Source organism: Anopheles aquasalis, chromosome 2 (assembly GCF_943734665.1).
Source record: "Anopheles aquasalis chromosome 2, idAnoAquaMG_Q_19, whole genome shotgun sequence".
Taxonomy (NCBI): domain Eukaryota; kingdom Metazoa; phylum Arthropoda; class Insecta; order Diptera; family Culicidae; genus Anopheles; species Anopheles aquasalis.
Genome location: NC_064877.1, coordinates 83,382,112 through 83,398,254, shown reverse-complemented (window position 1 = coordinate 83,398,254; position 16,143 = coordinate 83,382,112). Strand labels below are relative to the sequence as shown.

The following is a 16,143-nucleotide window of genomic DNA, read 5'->3' as shown; positions in this document are numbered from 1 at the left end:
ACTTTTAATTAGAAGCTATACCCAAGGTTACTCCATGCGCAACGAGTACCCTCTACTCGACACAACAAAACGTCTTATAAACCCGCCCATTCATCATGGCACCGCAGACAAAGACGTGCTCCTGCTCTAAAAGTATCCTTCGAAGGAAGGTCGACCGTCGGTCGGTCGTTGTTTGGTATTTACTTACGCCCGGTTCAAATACCGGTTGTTACGAGGTTTTACCTAAACGTACGCACATCACACTCGGATGGCCGGATGCCGGTGAGCAATCAGTGCGCAGCACCAGCGCCGCCTGGAAAAGCGTCAGCCATTTAATTCTTCTTTGGCGCTTTTGAAAGTGGTCCCTCGTGGTCCCATTCAGACAGGGAAAGGAAAGGATTGCAACCAACCATTGCCTGTCCGGGCTCCATTTGTAGAAAATGAAACCTTCCGTTCTGCTGTTTCTGCTTTCAACCCTTGGCCCTCGCTCCTTCTTCATCTATTTGCTCCATTTCCAGGAGACGCCAACGACGACGACGACGACGCTAAGGAGCGTTAAGACTCATCAACACCACCGGGACCGGGTCTTCGTCCTTACCTTACCGAAGGGACCGGGGCTTACCGGTTGGGTTGGAGTGCAGCAAAAAATAGGGAAGGAGTTGTGTGCCCTCACAAAACCATCATAGCCTCCACGTGCTCCTTCACAGAATGCTCAATTTAATCCTATTGCTCGCGCACCATTCCCTATTGCTCCCTTTGGACGAATGCTTTCCTTGGTTTGCTCCCTTTGGATTGAGACGTGCGTTGGTTCTTCGTGCTAGCACCACTTTTTGTTCCCATTTTGCTCTCCTACTCCTCCTCCTCCTCTTCATCGAGTGTTCCTGAGCACTGTTCCATGTTCCATTTACCCCGGTCTTTGCCTCCAATGAGCCTCCACTCGCTTCTTTGAGAGCAGCCAACATCCTTGCACTCATTGTTGTCGTATGAAGTTTTGCACGTCCTACCGCCATACCGACGGCCAGTAATTTCGATTTAAACATCATCTACTTAAACACAAAGAACGATTACCCGGGAAGAGGACGAGGAAAAACAGGACACACAGCGACGGGAGGCCCCCGGAAGGAGTCGAGCCGAGAAGGGCCGACGGACGGATCCGCCAACACATCGCTCAATGTTGGACATTCTGGAGCGCAGCGTTGGTGCATGTAAGCCTTAACCTTGGCCTCGGTTTGGCACATTAGGAAGGACGGAAGAATGGAGGTCAAACAGAGTCCAAGGGCTAGTAGTGTTGAGGAGTGTGGCTCTGAGCCAATTCTTTGACTTCAAACCACACTCCTTCAAGAGCTGCACACTCAAGGCTCAGTGTTGAGACTCGCGTTCACAAGATGGTAGCAAAAAGTTTAGCAAGACAGGAAGGTGAGTGGTTACCCGGTACACGGTAATGTACTACTCCACTGTGGTGTACGTGATAGTTTTTACAACACGCTCCCGCCAGTAACACTGCAAGTTAGTACCAGGTTGCTTCTCGTTCTTCTCGTCGTCGGCACTAACAATTTTGCCAACCAAGGGCGGGTTGAGCTTTCTCAAGTTCAGGGTGACGACAACTCAGCACGCGGTTCTAGAAGGAACACGTTTTCGGTGGTGTCTTTGAAGAGCGAGAGAGAGAGAGAGCGTGAAGCAATCTTTTAGCTGCTTCATCGAGCACGATTGATACGATGCGCCGTTACGTTGAAAGTTCAATCTGGCTACCAACCAAACGGGTGGTTCGAGATCACAAGAAAGTACCACAAACGATGGCATCCTTTTGTGGCATAAATTTGAGCTCGTGAGCAGCCATTCGGTCAACTCCATCTTCGACACAACACCTACGACGAAGCACGTGTACGAAACGCACGAAACGCAATCCCTCGTCCCAGGAAGTCGCTCAGGACTTTAATAAAATGGAGCTCGAGAATGTCAACCCTGTTGTCCAGTCTTTCCCCAAAACATAGCTGATGCCGCTACTCTCTGGATGGTAAAGCGATCCTGTCGACTCACACGCCCCATAATCCAACGAACGGGAACGTGATGGTTTTTGGAAGCTTTTACCAACCAACCGGCGGCATTCCCTGCACGCAACCACGGAAACCACAAGTGTCGTGGTGGCATAGCGGGCGGTAACCGAACCTGAACCGTCGTCGAGCTATCGGGCCTCAGGAGGTAGAAAAACGGGAGGGAAAATCCCGAAAACCCAAAGTGACTGGATGGCATTAGACCATATTAGCATCAACCCATCATCCAACGCATTCGCTCGCACTTCGGGACTGTTGACCTTGGACCTGTTGGCATAAAACAACCAGAACGATGAATGTTCTGTGCGGCTGGCAGGATATTTGGCACCGTTCCGTTCCGTCACGGATTTCGGAAGCATTGATGCCATACCGGCAGCGTGGTAATGGAATATTTTAAGCCGACAAAAATGAGAGTTGTAAGGTCCATTTGATTTCGTACGGTGGTGTGACTAGGGAAGAGGCAAAGAGCGAGTGTTCTTAAGGCCGAATTCAGATCGACTCGTGCCGGATTGAGTATTTGTCCAGTTTGCTACCATGATTCTCCTTTGTGCAAACAAACTTGGTCGCCCCGGTGTTCCGATTCCGGTGATGTTTGGGACGCACTTTCACCTTCCTGCAATGGTTTTGTTGTTGTGGTTCAGTAACACTCCAAACACCAACGGAACCAGGGCCGGCTAGAAATGAATTTATTGATTGCCTTGTCCCCGTGGCCGGTGTCGGAGAGAGAGAGAGAGGGAAAAAGCACAAATTGTTAGCCGGCTACCAATTCCGATACGGCTAGCGACGTGTTAAGTACTCACCACGGTCCGGACCGGTGTTTGTAAAGGTTCGTGAAAGGCACCGGACGTACGCAGGTTTTTCAGCGCCATAAAGTGTACAATAAGCATGGATTATTGGTAGCCAGAGGGGAATGACAGAGGGCTCCGTTGTTTTGGGGGCTCCCAGTGCTCGGCAGTAACGCTCGGAAGTACGTGCCGGCCATCAGCATCGGTACCACAGGTCCCGGGTATCACAAGTCGAGTTTTTCATCCTTGATACGAATGTTGGCTACTTTTCCCTTACGGGACATGCGAGACCGTCGGACCCTCGGTGCAAACAATGCAAATTATGTTTTGATTTGTGAAGAGAGCTTCTTTATGGTAAAAGCAGCATCACCCGAACGCCGAGTGGATATTACATTTTACATTCCCATCGGGACCGATTGGGTCATCACGTTGACTTAATGGCTTAACTGTGATGACTGTGCGGTAGAATGTGAGTGCCCAATGCGTGACACAAATGAATATGGCTCCGGGAAATCGATGATCAGGATTTTGGAAATGGAAAGTAATATGAATCCTAAAAGGAATCGTATTGACATGGTGATACCATCCCATTACAATACAAATGCCGATGTTCAGAATGATCTCCTAGATTTGTTCTACCATTGACGATGTCCAACATCAATAATCAGTGCTTCACTGACGACTTCTGTCCCTTTTTCATCGGAATTGAACAATAAATAATCATTTTAAATGATGTGTTACAGCATTGATATTGATATCTTTCAACATGTTTTTGATTACGAATTCGTTGTTGTCTAAACCCATAAGCCCATTCCACTCCGGGTTACACGCTGTTTAGTAATTCAGCTCAGCAATTCCTCCAATCGCGCAGAGTTCGATTGCAATGGATTTGCTATGCATCCGCATCGAAACGTAAGAAATCAAACCATCCGACCACTGGAGAGAATCCTGCGATGCACACCAGATTCTGAATCGCAATCTAACAGCACAAGTCTGCATTTGGAACAGCAGCAACCGCCACAACAATGAATTCCTCATGTGCCCGTGCAAGAACACACTCGCCCATGCAATCATTCTCGACGTCGATGCCCAGAGTTCGTGTGCAGCATAAACCGCTTCAGCATCAATGTTTCAATCGTGCGTGATACTGTAACGTATATCGTCGACGTTCGTTCGTTCGTTCGTGTGGAGGTCCTAAAGGATACGGACACATGGTGCTGGTGGTAGTGGTGGTGGTGATGTATCTAGAACACCGAACCCACCATCAAGCGCTACATTTGATCCGAAATCAATCGTTATTTATTGGAGCGTAAGCGACATTCCATTCCCCAGACCGCCAGCAAACGGATTGTCCGAGTCCAGCGGTGCGACGTAAAGAGAAAAGGATAAGAATATAAAACATCGAGACCCAGGATCATGATCCGACAATCACCCCTAATGGTAGCTCAGGTCGGTTACCTCTCGCGTTCACTCGTACTCCGGTTGCATGATTTGTTTGAGCAAACTCACCAAGGAGCAGAGCAGGAACGCGAGCGGTTGTAAATTCCTCCGTTTGCCAACCGCGACTCCCGTTTTGATGGATGTACACGCAAACGGAGCCACTTTCTTCGTTACGCCTTGGTAGTTTTCCATCCCTATTTGCGACATTGTTGCACGAAAACTGCATTCGCGAACAGCAAGCTTCCATGTGGCGGAAAGAAACCCCCAAACATCTCTTTTCGGTGATGTATCGATGACTTCTGCTTCGCCAACCAGCTCCACCCGTGGTTGTTATCGAGAAAGGAAGCAAAGTTTTTCCTTCGTATCGTTACTTCGCAATCCACTCTTTTGTGCCACCTCGTGGGCCACGGGGGAAAAAAAAACTCCCACAAACTGAAAAGAGGAAAAACAGCGAACACTTCTAGGTTGTGTCTGGGTCTATCGCTGGGGCCGGAGTGTTACTTCTCTGTACTCGTTACGCATCTCCCGGCGGGAACCGTCGCCACTCATGCGGGCTTTGCGTTTCGTCGAGCGGAAAATTGCCAAATCGTGGACCACACGTACGCACGCACCTTCCCCGCTGATCACTTCCATTCTGCCCTTGGGCCACGGGAGAGCAATGTTTGTGCGGGATTTGTTTGGAAGGGCTGGTTTGTCTTACAACCGACTCGCGGTCCCGGGGACTAGGCAGTCGCCACAGCAGTGATTGGCAAACCGGATGTCGCACCAACTGTGATCTCATCAGGAGAAGGAGGTGGTGTGAGTTTTCCAGGTGAGTGACAGCAAAAAAGGTCTCCGGAGGTTCGGATTCGTTCCGAACGCTGCTTACACTTTGTTTGCTTTACTGATTAAAGGACTCCATCCCTCGGACGGACAATCGGTCTTCGTGTGCCAGGCCTGCTAACATTGTGTTCCCGTTGAAGTGTAAAATTGCATCAGCAAACATGGACTTCTGGTAGATGGACAGACAATCAAAGTCGGCTCCATCCTCTTCCAGATTCGATTTTAGGACCTTGGCCAAACAGTCTCATTGTTGTTGTATCCTTGCACGCTCGGCTTGATGATTGGTTCGCTTCAATAGACGGAACTTTGAATTAACTACCAGCAGAGTATTATGGTGCTTTGCATTTACATGATTGGAAACCATTTCATCAAACTATTGCCTACTTCTCAATGATTTACAACCCATAACATACCGGATGACCCCTCCTTCGATGGGTGTTTACTCTTCACCCAATATTATTCTCGATGTTCATGGCACGCACAGTGCGTAGACGCTCCAGGGCAGCGATAACACTCAAGAGCAAACATCATATCCATAAACATATTACGATCCGGATCAGAGATCGCCAGCACACCGTTCCCTCCCCGGAACCTTCGATCCCATTCCATTGGAAGGATTCTTCGTTGGCAAAGTTCCCTCGAACGGGACATCGTACTCCATCATTCGGTTCACTGGAATCGAAGGGTCTTACAGGGCAAGCCGGCCTGCCAGGATGTGCGTATCAAAAGTTGCTCCACCGGAAACGTTGGCAAAGGTGTCTGCTGCTGCCATGTTTATGCCAACTTCCTTCCCGGTAACCGTCGGCACGGCCGAAATCAAAACCGAAACTTGGGATGCTCACCATCTCATCCGTCCTTCTTGTTGTAAAGATACGCGTCCCCGGAGAACATGTTCTGTCCAAAACTTTATTGCCTACTCATGATAAGCTCCTACGTTTTTCTTTTATTATTTTTCCATGCTCTAATATGCTCCCGCCCACCTGGCTGGACGCAGAGAAAGTTTGTTGCTCATTTTTATGTCACCATTTTCACCCCCTCCCCACGCGAGACCATGAAATATGTTTTCAATTACCGTTGTCCAACTTACAGTACGCCGAGAGCAACAAGCTGTCAGAGGAGCGTACTTTTTATCATAATTCGCTTTTTCCCCATTTGAAGCTTTCTCGTTTTCCGCAGCGTTCTCGCTCGTTTATGGCCAAGCGAACAAGACAGTGCATGTCCTGGGTGAACACGAGTCTCTGTGTGTGTTGGACAACTTTCCAGCGACATAATCAAAATAACGACAACGCCCGGCGATGACTACCGGCAAACTGTCCTTACAGTTGAATATGTGCAGTGTATCTGTGTTTCTGTTGAATTTTGAGCGCCTGAGCGAAGAAACTATGCAACAAAGAGACTACGAAGCTACGCTCGGTTCTGTAAACTTCCTTGCCCTTGATTAAGAACAAAAACTTTGTCAGAGCTTATCCGGAGGCTAGACGCAACGCTGTGCACAGTGTACAGGAAGTTACAAATTTCGTGTTTAATTACCGTGAACGATTACCGGACAGTGGAAAGGGAGATTTAGGTGCTGACGACCATCGACTGGTCCTGGGGTTCATTAAACATTCCCTTCGACGGAAATGGTTGACAAAGTTTGAACAGCTCCCCCAGGAAATTGTCATCCGATAGCAAACAACTAATGATTTCTCCGTTCGTAGTCGATTTCTGTTGATGGTACACAGGACGCTATAGATTGTTTGATGGATTGAAATGCAGTGAAATGTAAGAAATACAAGGAGCAGGACAGAAAGTCAATCTGCAAACTTGTTTCATTCGCTTCATTTAAATTTGAAGCAAATGCCATACAGTTTCATCCTAAACAATGTATTTTCCATCACTACCTCCCGCTTACTCTCGCTCGCATGCTGAGAAATCAACCAAAAGTCGCTTAAGATGGCCCTGATTTTAATGCTCTTTTCACCGAAGCTGATCAAATTATCTGCATCCGGTCACAACAGATCCATTCCATTAGCTGCAAATTGAGTTTGTGCTTTTGATGTACCATTAAGAGCTGCCCGTTAAATGAAAGACAAGCAATGGCGTAATGAAAAATTATCGTTTGTTGACGTAGGATAATTGTAATTAAGCTGCTGGTAGGAAGCGACAACGACAAAGAAAGACAAAATGTCGTTCGAGCAGGAGTCACTTTTAATCCGGGCCACAAAATCACATATTTCGACTCATCTTGTTGTACGACGACATCTGAATCTCGATACTAGCAGCGCTAGGACTGTTAACGTGAAATGGTTTTAGTAAAAGCGGGTGCATCTGTTCCTGTTCCCACGATGCGTATCGTCAAGATCAGCGACCAGAGCACGAAAACAGGTGGACCTTTGGTGCCTTTAAGCTCTGGCTAGCGTTACATGAAAGAGAAGCGAACAATCTTAAACCATTCAATAGCGTTTGTGCAAAACAAACAGCTGACAAACGCTGAGAAGCGATAAGATCATCACCCAAAACCCGCTCAACTTATCCGATTATTGTGCCTTTTATGCTGTCCACAATTAATCTTCAAACAGGACTCACTACTTCGCCGGACCGGTGGTGACATTGGACTGAAGCCGACTGAAGGTGATCCGGAGCTTACCAGAACGATTAAGATCTCTGAAGTCACTGTTTGGCGAGAGCAGAAACGGTTACAGGAAGCACGAATCCTCGCTCTTTATTTAATCTTCTTCACCACAAAAACACGTAACAGCTGGACTGGACTTGGGAGCTTCGTTCAGAAGCAAAATAAGCCAAAAGCTAAGCATCTGTTTCGTCCAAAAGACGGTTTCCCGGGCTCCAGTCCACAGCACAATATTAGACACTCAGGAAGCCCATAAGCCTTCCCCTGCCTTTGGTCAACTGCCCCGCTTGGTCGTCCGAGGACAAACCACAGCTTTCCCTCCTTTTCATTCACGAGTCCATTGGAAGCCACTGGTTCCGAATGGTTTTCGGAAAGAAGTGAATTTCTACAACCAGCCAGAGCTATGGAACTGAGACCACCTGTTGGTTCAAGATAAGGAACAGGAAGTCAACACTTGGGCTACGTGCTCGCTCGAGAAGGAAGCGATTGCGATCTCTCGAATCCTTGCTCAACTGTTTACCATTTGCATTCCACGCAGCCAAATGACCGCATTACGGACCAAAGCCAAAGTGAAAATGAAGAATGAAAGGGCTAGCGCACGTGTCGTGCGGTGCATCAAACCGAAACATAAAGCTACGCCAAGGTCTTGAAACAGTAATGGTTTGCAAACGAAAATTGGAAAACCACCGCGAGCGCTAACCAAGGATAAACAGTACGGGGTTTCTGGTGTCTCACGTGCTACCAGAGGCACGTCCAACCGACGCCGTTGCAAGACACGAGACAGGACGGGAAAAAAGCAAAATCCTAGCCCGTTATAACACACGACGCGAGACGCCTAATCCCGGGGCCCTCCGCATAGTTGACGTTGGGACTACGAGATGCCGACGGATGCTAGCTGACAGTTCCGCTCCCACCTCGCCCCGGTCCGTTCCATGGATAAAGGGTATCGTCCGGATTGAGATTAAATGGTTCAGCGAACGTTGGAGCTTTCCTTTCTGTGGGGAATTTCCATGGCCGCGCGGCGCCCCGCGACCCAAAAACCACAAAGTGGAAAATGGAAAAAGAATCCGATCCGCACGCTTCAGGAGATTCACGTGAGCAACGAAATGGAGTGACGCTCCGACACGACACATACGCCCATCGGCCACCCGGGGCCACAGAGAGAAAGCTCATTTTGCATCACCGGATGGAACCGCTCGTTACAAGATTTCGCTTTTTGCCTTCCCGCCCTTCAGTGGCGAGGAATGGGAGCACGAGCGGCCGGAAGGAGGGTACCGACATGTGGCACGCACGTGCGTCTTGAGCGCGTCCGAGAATGCGAGGAAATAAATTTAATTTCAAGAAAAGCCCGTTCTAACTATCAGCAGCAACGTAACGCCGCACGGCACACACATAAAGCATAACGCGGGAGTTCCTGGCACATTTTTTTTCCGAAGGCACTTGTACGCCACATCACCTTTTCATGATCGTCGTCAATGGCGCTGGTGTCGCGGGCGCTAGGGGAGTCCTCTAGACGCTAACCTACAACATCCAGATCAAGTGGCTCAAGCGCTGGTGAAGGAGGCCACAGCGAAGCGAAACTTCATTGTCCATGAATGGCCTTTTCTTGTGCGACATTGTTGGGATGTTTTCCTTCGGGCAGGTATGCTGAAGGACGATACGAGCAAGAACGGCGCGGAAAGGCTAAAGGTGGGAACGGTTCGAAAGTGCTCACGAGTTTACTGTAGACCAATGACCTGGAATGCTCAAGATGCACTAGGCGGATATTACGCAAAATTGGAGCATATTTTCTGCAGCAAACGATCCAACAGCCGTCCACTGTTTCATATTAGAAGTTACTTTAGTAACAAAAATTGAAGAAAATGACTAAATAAATCCATTTCAGGTGCTTCTTCTACTTTATGCGCTGAAACTAAAGCTAAAAATATGTAAAAAAAAACTTCCAAACACGTCCACCATCCTAGCGCTGGAATGGGCGGCCGTCGAAAGCGGCCGGTTCTTTTTCTCTTTCCGACAAAGCCAACCAACAAAATCGCCACCAGCCACCGGCAGACCGGGCTTTCTGTGCAACTTCCGTGGCACGAAACGTCAATTTGCTGTCATGTTAGTAGCATGGAAAATGGTTAGCCTCGCGAGAGACACTCTTCGCCGTGGAGTGGTGGTGCGTGTGGTGTGCCGTTTTGGTGAAATGAAGTTGCCGGACGTCTGAAATGACTGAAAGTAGCGTTCAGAGAATGGCCATCACCCAACACTGCAGCGACCAGGATGCCGGTGATGCTGCCGTTGTCCCGTTGTGTATGAAGTGTCTCCGAGCTCTATTGAGTTGTCGACGGCCACGCGGGCCATGCACAAAGAAGAGGATTTTATTCATTTCCTGTGTGTCAGATGGTATTTCGGGAACGAATTTCCCTTCGATTGGGTTTTTTAAATGTCTATGAGTGTCTGCGAGTGAGAGGAATCCGCACAACTGCGATGGATGCTGGTCAATAGCATTCATTAGAGGACTAAGCAGGACTAAGCTGTCATTTTATTCGCAGATTGGTGCGAAAGATCCTCTTTTGGATCCACATAAACGATGCTAGAATTCGATTGATCGCGGGCCAAGAAAACGGCCATAGCTTAACAAGCATTTGATTACTCCAAGTCACGTACCGTCTACCAGGAACGGTGCCGGACATGTCACTCGAACATTCCGTCTCGACCGTCTCGAAGGTATTTCCTTTGAAACTTCAAAAATGAAAACCAACGTCACCCCGGTCCGTCCGTCCGGTCGGGCTTGTCCGGGCACCACCGTTTTCCCTCCGTTAGCTTAATCCCAGGGGTACACTTTGATATTAAATCACTCCCAAGCACTCCAAGAGTGTCAGTGCCGGTGTGTGGTTAGCTTGGCAGCATTCTGCATACTTGCCAGTCAAACGCCTCGCATAGCATCTGCCTCGCACCATTCGCACACACTCCTCCCCCCGGGGGGAGTTATGAAGATGGCCGTTGTTGCGAGATGAATTATGCATTGCTGTTGCCTTGCCACCCCCGGTCGTCTCCAGTGGCCGGCAACAGGATGCGGTGTCCACCGGTGAGTGAAGCTATTTGGCCAAAAATACCTTGTCGGTCCAAGCGTCGGTCCACCATACCACCATGGCCATCACCCGGCCCGGCCAAAGCTTAAATTCAGGACAATCGCCGCACAAGTACTTGTCCACATGAGGAGGCGTTAGATCCCTTAAGTCCGGGCTGGCCACGATAACGAAAATATTGCCACAAAGCCAACAGCAGGGCCAGCAGCAGTGAGGCAACCTTATCGAACACCGGCTGATGCCGGTGGGTGATGAAATTTAGATTATGAGATTACCGACAAGATCCGATTACTTGGTAAACTGCTTGGCTGCTGCACCAGGGCACCAGGGCCTCGGAATGATGATGGATTAATGAACTTAGCGGTAGTAGCAGCGTGGCAACACCGAAGCTGTAAAGGGAATTTCGGAGCGAAAGTTCTGCCGATGCCTATACACACCCGGCGCTCGATCAGCGCTCTCTTCTTCCGGTGGAACAGGCCGATGTGCCGTGCCGGGCCGTTCCTGCCGGGCCGTTTCCTCTTGAGACAAAAGCTGGCCCCCACGGCTGAGTACGTGTGCTGAGTGTGCTTTTGGAGATTTTTGTACGGAGGCGTTTTGGTTTTCTCGTGTTTTTTTTTCGGTGCTTTTGCAGGAAAGGAAAATTGATGGCGCAAAATTGAAAGCCACTTGAGCCACTTGATGAGCCAATATTCCCTACGCAGGGATTGTAGCATCTGAAGCAGCCAATGTTGCTCGTTGCTGGCTTGTAGGCCTGGGGTTTTCTCGCAAACCAGTTAAGGAATTAAATTGTTTAGTGAAGTTATGCTACCAAGCGAGTTTGTAAATGAACTTGCATTAAGGATTCATTTGTGCGCCTCCATTATGTAAGAAGATATTTTATTTATTTTTAAATACATGCAACGTTGATTGGTAGATATTTTAAAATGTTATTTGAAATCTATAATGCTTATGTTCTAACGCAGATTAAATTTAACATTAGAATATATAGTTTTTTTTTAATTGTAAGATATCGTTCGTTTATGATGGAACATGTCGATAGATGTTATATTTTGTTCCATTACAACAAGGATATTTATTTTCAAATAAGACACCAGAATTTTCATTTCTGGAACTGATTCTTTAAGAGCAAAGAGCAATAAAGCAAAGCATGAAGAGCAAAATATTCAATAAAACGTTAGCAAGGCATAAAAAATAGGGCATTCATTTCGCGTTGATCAACCCACAGATATCATAAACAATAATGGCACTTCCTCTTGTATATCTGGATCACATCAAAATGTATTGGTTATCAGTAACGCCCGAGAATGCTTCTGACAAATAAAAATTAGGTCACCATCCGTCCATTCGTCGAAGAATCTTGAATAGAAATCTTTCGAGGCAGGCAAAGATGAAAAACAACTTTTGGGTTCTTGCCTCGCACTCAAAGATTATTTTTCCCTCGAAACAAATTGGTCTGAAGCATCAGCAGCATAAGACTCAACAGAGAGCGAAGGAAAGAATAAAAAAAAGGAACTTACGACCTCTTCTGGTCTGGCTCTTGTGGGCTGGCAAGCAAATTTCGCTGCCTCAAAAGATGATTGATCTGCTGCTGCTGCTGCTGCTGCTGTTGCTGGTGCGTGTTGATTGTGGCTATGCTTTTATCAGCCATTTTATCACCCGCAAAAGTTTCCTCTATTGAAAATGGTATACCACAGGGCACAGAGTCGGAGAGATAGATAGAGTGAGCAACTTCGGACCAAAAGGGAGTTCACCGTAGGACCCTTGGCGAAAAGTTCCAAAAGTATTAATTCGATTCCCTGTCGGGCAATCTCGCGCTCTGCTCGATGAAGGATCGAAACCATTTGAGCTGTACCCGTAAACTTGGCATCTAATTAGGTTAGTTATTAGATCTGGTTGTTGGTTAGATTGAGATTGTTGACTTGGTAAAGGTTGTTGGTTCAATACACACCATCCGCTTTCCGGAAAGACTAGCCAAGAATACGCGCACGAAATTCTGCGGAAGTTTTGCTGCATTTTCAGTTGCAGAGCGAACGAATCGTTTCTTTCAATTTCAGAGCCCACGACGCTTTACACTTTCTTCGTCAAAAGAACTTTTTTGTGGGATAAAAAAAAGAATTCGCTCGCTGCATATTGAATCGGAACTTACAAAGTTGTCACTGGCACACCAACCCACCGAGTGCTCAGCCGGAAATTGTTCGCGCAATATGTAAGCCGCGTCATCGGCGGCGCGTGTTGATAACACGATGGCCCACTGCTCAGTTTGATCTTTCTGCTCAGGGTGCCCGGACAAATTGCTCGGCAATTTAGATGAGTAAACCGTCGCTCCGGTTGTTATCTAGAAGATCTTCACACTCGTCCCGTACGATCCGTAGTCATAAGTAACCGATAAGGATACGGAAAGACGTGATGCTATTTATAATTGGCTCGATCTGGCATCGTCACTCCGCGCCATCATGTGATGGTGATGCGTGTGGTGCGATACTGAACCATCAATCCCGTACGCCCTGCCCTGTTTGGCGGAGGTTGTTTGCGTAGCACACGCGGGCCAATGAAAACGCGAGAAACTTTACATAAAATAATTGAAAAAATACGATTGGTCACCGTTGCGTGAGAAGCATAATTCCGCGTCATCTGATTGCGAATTCTAATTTCAGCTCCACAGTCCGTTCGCTTCGCTTGTTGATCTATGATAAGGCCATCGATTTCCGGACAACAAAAGCAACTAGCGAAAAGACAGGCGAGGCGGAGCTCGTTCATTCAGTGCTCCAAACGGGTGGGTGGGAAAATCATTTACATAAATAAACATTACATCTCCAATAGTTATGATAGCAGTGGACCTGAAGGATCGTTTTACCATCATTTCATCCCGGAGCAACCTTTTTGTTTCTGCTCTCGTGAATCCGATAAAAACGGAATTTTACTGGACCAATTAGGGATCGATATCGTTTTCAGTTTGCAATTTCCAGGAATTGTAACCACAATTGATAACAGAAATCAGATCCGGGGGTGCATGCTGGTTGCACACTGTCCGATTCATACCGATCTGCAACACTAATCAGTCGAGTTCAAATAGATGCTGGGCAAACATTATTGTATGGCGAATCCTGGCCGACCACTTCAGGCACCAAAAGCCCACCAGGTCAACCTGTTAGTGCTGTTGCTCAACATGCAACAGGTTGATCGGGCTTCCCTTCTGCACCAAAAAGGCAAACATAATGAGCAGCAAGGCAAACACATTATGCTGCATATTCATCCAATCATCCTCCTCCCACTTCGACACTGATGGCCTCTTTGGTAGTAAGGCCTCGCTCTCGCTCTCCCTTCCCCTCCTTTAGTCCTGTAATTAATCTTTGCTGGCTGACTGCTGAGTGCTTCGCCTCGTCTAAGGGCACTAGAAGTTCGATTGGAAAGTGATCCCTGCGAGCTGCGTTTCTAGCAAGCAGCATCCATACCCTGCGCGTATGTGTAGGGCTTCCGGTCGTGCGATATGTGCTACTGTGTTTGCTTAAACTACTTCCATCGCAGCCCCCGGGAGGGCAGGAGAACGAAGCACGGATTGCTTTTAATTGCTTTCCACCCTGCTCCACCTCTGGGAGTCGTATGTTTCACCGATTCCGTTCTCTTTTTTTCTGCTTCTTTTTCCCCTTGGATTTCGAATGGACATGCATAGCCAGTGCCACTAACTGGCGTTCAAACGAGCACGCGGCACGACATCAATCCGGCGAGCATCGATGCAGTCGATCTCTCTAACAACCACCAGCACCCCCGAGATCGGCGAGAGATGCATCTCATCCCCGACCGGCGCCGTAGTCAAATGAGCTTAATTTAATTACGTATAATTTTCACCGTACCTTGAATAGGGCGGCCCGCCCTATAGGGGATGGAAATGCGTTTTTTTTGTTTGTTGTTGTTGTTCTGATCCTCCTAACACCAACACCACCCCTTATATGGCGCGAAGGGCGTTAATTGATGGCTAGGTGTTGGTGGGTGCCCACTCTGGTGCTCTGGGATGCGCCGTGATGCTGTGCACCGACTCTATGCTGGCACTTGGCACCGATGCTGCTGCTGTGGCTACTGACGAGGGACGTTTGATTAGTTTTCCCTCCACGAAATTCCCAGAAGCCAGCAAGTGGTAAACGCCACCGCCGGTTCGTGCGTTCGTTCCCTGTCTCTCTCTCTCTCGTGATGGCCACACAACCGATTTATCTTCTCTTCCCTCTACGCCCTCCTCCCACCACGAGTTAGCAGCTCCCAAAGTAATCAACTCGAGAGAGAGAGAGCACGATAGCAACAAACAAACAAACGGATATAAAAAAAAAGCGGACCGAACGATTGCAACCCCTTCCCAAGGGAGGTCTCAACCCTAATGACGCACCGGCCGGCGCTCCGGAGTTTCTTATTTATGCTGCCAAGGGTTCTTCTCGTTTTTTTTTTGTGTCGCGTCCATTGATGCCCTGGGTGCCCCGGTGCCACAAGGAGGGCGCCAAGCCAAGTGCAAGTGCAGCGTGCAAGTACGGGCACGGGGCCGAGAGTGTTTGGCGGATCGGATTAATTACACGTGGCGGGCATTGTATGCATTCCAGTGCCAGGAGCCTTGCCAAGGTACACAGACGCACTCACAGCATACGCTTTCACGTTAATGCAACGGTTTGGGGGCACCGTGGGCTCCACTCTGATCACCGCTTATGCTCGCGGATGATATGCTGGCTATAAGCATGATCGGGCATCATGTTAGGCGGCGCTTTATAGGCATCTACGATGCATCAAATCTGCATCGCTAATGTGATCGCGCTGGTGGTGTTTGAAGGATTAATTTTCTCGTCGTCGTCGTCGGTGGCGACAAGAAGTCACCACGATGCGGAGGCCCTGGGTACACGTACACGATCGACCACGATGCTGATCGTAATCAAAATGACGATGATGATGATGATGAAGAGGACGATGATGATAACGGGGCCGTTCCGTTGGGTATGCTGGGTTGGATTATGTGGCTCAAGTTAAAAGCTTTCAGTGAACCGTCACCAACCTGACGTCACAATTTATGAGACAAATGCACACACATTCGCGCTGTGACACACATACACACAACGACACACCCACGACTCCGAAATCACTTTGCACACTTTGCGCATTTAAGTATTCCACTCGCTTGCGGTGCTTCGCTACACTCTGCTCAGCTCCAGCTCACTCCGGAGGGAGTCACAATCTCGGTGACAATTACACTTTCGATCAATTTGCATTCAAATGCACTTCATTATCACGATCAACCCTGGCTGGTTCGGTGACGCGTCGCGTCGGTTTGGCACGTTTCTTTTGCGTTCGCTCACTTCCGCCCTCGAATAACCGGGCGCACCGTGCACCGTCTTGTCGATGCGTTCTTC

General features: G+C 48.3%; 1 protein-coding gene across 1 annotated transcript in view; it reads right to left on the bottom strand.

The window, feature by feature from the left end:
• Positions 1-16,143, bottom strand: part of LOC126570804 (calcitonin gene-related peptide type 1 receptor) — a 49,936-nt gene that overhangs the window by 33,290 nt on the left and 503 nt on the right. Inside the window, exon 2 of the mRNA XM_050228802.1 lies at positions 14,614-14,833. The gene's annotated coding sequence lies outside the window, so the exon portion shown is untranslated. The remainder of the gene's footprint in view (positions 1-14,613; positions 14,834-16,143) is intronic.